Below are 3,895 nucleotides of genomic sequence, written 5' to 3'. Positions count from 1 at the left end.
GCAGCAAATTAGTTCTTCAGGATCTCAACTGCACAGAGAGGCAGGAGAGAGACAAAAATCCTTGGAGATAGGATTTTTGAATCAAGTCCAGAAGATCAAAACCGAAAGGATTCTTCAACAACAGAATATCTGCTTGGTCATTAATCGAATTTTCGGTTCTAACAACTCTATTCACAGAGTTCTAACTCGTTCGGAGTTCTTAAACTCATTCAGAGTTACCCATCAAACTTTCTACAGAAGTTCATCGTTCCCACGAGAAAAAAGAAGGTCGAATCGTCAACGGAGAGCAAATTCAACGTGAACAATCGAAGGAGTCACTCCATCACTACCTTGAAGAACCCAGTTTTAAACAAAGGAGAGAACCAAATTCGTTCTCTTCTCTTTTGTAATCGAATTGTAACCGGAATCAAAGAAATACAAGTCAATTTTCTTTTGTTCTTTTCATTGCAATTTTTCCAACATACAACAACATCAACCAACCAACCATCCAACCAGCCAACAACACCACCAGCCGACCAACATATAGAGGTAACATGTGCCCACAACCAAGCTCACAACAACCAGCCAACAACACCACCAGCCGACCAACATATAGAGGTAACATGTGCCCACAACCAAGCTCACAACCAGGCTCACAACCAACCAACCAACAAACAACACAACCAACCAACCAACAACATAGCCACGGGAGCTCGATGACGAGCACAAATAGCAACCAAAAAACAGCCACGGGAGCTCGTGATAAGTTATGGAATTAACAGAAAACTTGCATAGATCTTCTGTTGTGCAAGGAAAACTAGACCCATGCTAGCCTGGCCTGAAAACAAGCATATGGGCAGGTGTTGTTGCTTTTTCTGCGTAGGGAATAGGCAGTGCACGTATTTTGTATCTTTAAGAAGTTACAAGTAACTCATGAAGAAAGGATCAAGAAACTTCTGTAACATCATTGTGGATGTTTCTTTAACCACTATATGTACAAGTTGTGATCTTCATATGCGTTTATTCACATTCAAACCTCTTTCCATCTAAATGGGTTGATTATGAAGAGAGAACAAATATAAAGAACTAAAAAAACTGTATTCCTTTACAAAAAAGGACAAGGAAGAACAAAAATAGAAGAAGACATAATGGAGCAGCAAAGAAAAAAAAGTCACATATCTCTATCTTTGGATGCAACCGACCACATAAATGCACAAGCTAATAAGCTCCACACTAAATTTGTGCATTCAATTAAAGAGTATTTTCTCAAGAACATAGGAAAAACAATTGCACAACGAATTGTAGACAAGTGACAAAGTAATTGAGAAGGAAAAATCATGAAGAAAAATGAGATTCTCAAATAGCTTAAAGTTGACAAAAAGAGAGAGAGAGAGAGAGTTTCCTGCTTATTTATTGTATCCTTAAGTCCATAGAATCTACAATTCATTTGGTAATGAAGATATGTTAGTCAAGAAACTATACTCCTATATACAGAAATAAATCAGAAACATCAATTTGCCTAAGTTCATTTCACAGTAATTATTTGCATGAACCTTGCTATTCAATTAATTAGAAATTGAAAGTTTTGCAAGCTGCTCTAAGTGTTCCTACTCCTTCCATACCTTCTATAATCTCCAAACATCTCAAATTATTTGCTGGAAGCAGTAATTTTATTACTTATGCTTTGGCTGTGAAACTACAAGTAAAATCTACCAATGTATGGCCGAAGAAAATAGCTAAAAAGCTTAGTCTTTGCCAGAATAATGTCATTATCTTTTCAATGATTCGTAGTCCATGACAACTATCATTTATTCACCATGTTTCAATTAACTAAAATTTGTGCTAAATTTGGTGCTAATTCAAGCATAATCTCAAAAGTGATTAGTTAATTAATTACACAAAACGAGCTTGAAATTAATGGCTTTATCAGACTCACAGGGTTCTATCTACTAAAAAACACGAAATTGACAAACAATCTAGAGACTTCAAAACCCTAGAAGAACAAATAGATGATGGTATGAAAAGGTACGAACCATTCTGTCGTCGATCCCCTCAGGCCCGCCGGCGGCCGAGCCCAGCCTCGACATCTGCATCGCTTTGTACGCTTGGTTCTTCCCCATCCTCTGTCGTTCAGGGCGAAGGATTCAGGGATTGAGACCGGTATTTGGTTCAATTTTGATAAATATGAAAATCAAGCACGAAATCCAGGCGAAAGACGAAAATCAAGCACGAAACCTAGCCGCGGGAGATTTCTGGCGGGAGGAGAGGAAGGAGGTAACCCTAGCGTCACCAAAGAAATCAACGAGGGAGAAAAAATCCGAGTTGGCCAGCGGTTTCGTCGATTTCACTCGGTTGGGGAAGGAAATCAGGGAGAGAAAAAAATCCTAGGTGGCAGAGTTTTCAACGGCGATTTCCCTCTTCAACCATAGCGAACAAAAGCAATGAAAAGAAATGAGTGGAAACAAAAAATCCGGCGTGGAGGGGGTGTCAGACGCAGAAACCCGTTTCCACCAGTCTTTTAAGCGAACCAAACATCCCCTTAGACTACCTAGAATAGATTAGCATGATCGTAGGAAATTTGTTCAGTTGCCTTTTATTATACTTAGACTACCTAGAATAGATTAGCATGATTGTAGGAAATCTCTTGTATAAAGCTACGTCTCCTGATTCAATAAAATTATTCAAAGGCAAATATTATTTTCCTTCTTTACAACAATTGAATTTTCCTTTTTGAATAGTATTAAGAAAAAAAGAAGATAGGTACTTATAAAAAAAATGAGTGAAAAGTTCACATGCTTGTGTTGAAATTTAATAGTATAAACGTCAATAAATTTTTTTTTGTTATTATTATATGTTAATAAATGTATTAGGATACGCATCTTGTAGTGCAGGTGACAACCAGTAGGAAGATACTGTTCTCAACTTTTAAGAAAATGCAATATTCCGAATTATAAAGGTAGTCTTAATGGTATTTTGAGAACATCCAAACCCAATATCTTTGAGGATTCGTGTCATTTTAAACGAATCGGGGTTTGCTTTAATTTACCCTGTTTTTCTAAACGTTTATTTGAGGATTCGTCCCCTAGATATCCACGATGAGTAGACCACACACGAGTAACTTCGAATTGCTCACAATATCTTTGAATCCCAAGAAAGAACCAAAATAGTTTAGCACAAAATAATCCATCGAAATATCATACTGATTCAATTTATTCGAGTATCTGGCAATCCTCGCAATTTGAGAAAGTAAATATGACAAGTCAACCAGTGATAAGATTTTTTACACGGAAGCATTCTTCCGCCGTATATTAAATAATAAACCCATCTCATAAATTAATTTTATTATTAAGAACAACAATATAAACGTTTTTTTAACATGTAAAAAAAAACTATTGCAATGATTCAAAGAATTTGGACTTCAAATCTAAAACATAGTATAAATTTCACAATCTTGTTGCGGATTTTTCAAAATTTCAGAGTTTTTCACAAAATCAAGCTGAACTTTATAAAGTGATAAAAGATATTTCTAAACTTTCAAATTATATTAGGAGTCCAGAACTCCTAGATTATTAGACTTTCTATAAAAGTGCTGTTTGTTTCAACTCCTAAAAGAAAGGAAATAAAAAACGAAGTCAAAAATTCATTTTAGTGCTTTTCCAATATTTTTAAGGAAACAGATTTTTTGTGCTTGTTCGTATGGAAATCACATGATGGAAAAGTACTACTCTCTATTTCTATTGTATGGTCACCACAATTTCAGAATTTTGATGCGATAAAGTGATTAGTCCATCAAATCTTCAATAATTTCATTTTAGGGTTTTTTTGTCAAATTTCATGAAAAATTACATAGATATAGGATTTGCACCAAAAAAAGAAAAAAAAAGACAAACTAGCAATAATTAAGTTTTTTTTTAAA

General features: G+C 35.3%; 1 long non-coding RNA gene across 1 annotated transcript; it reads right to left on the bottom strand.

Moving 5' to 3' along the window:
* LOC109834063 lies at positions 1,141–2,494 on the bottom strand. Its single transcript, XR_002245445.1, has 2 exons — positions 2,013–2,494; positions 1,141–1,415 (listed from the first exon to the last, which is right to left on the bottom strand). It is a non-coding gene; the product is annotated as an uncharacterized LOC109834063 (long non-coding RNA).

Source organism: Asparagus officinalis, chromosome 3 (assembly GCF_001876935.1).
Source record: "Asparagus officinalis chromosome 3, Aspof.V1, whole genome shotgun sequence".
Classification (NCBI taxonomy): Eukaryota; Viridiplantae; Streptophyta; class Magnoliopsida; order Asparagales; family Asparagaceae; genus Asparagus; species Asparagus officinalis.
This window is presented reverse-complemented; position numbering and strand designations above follow the sequence as displayed.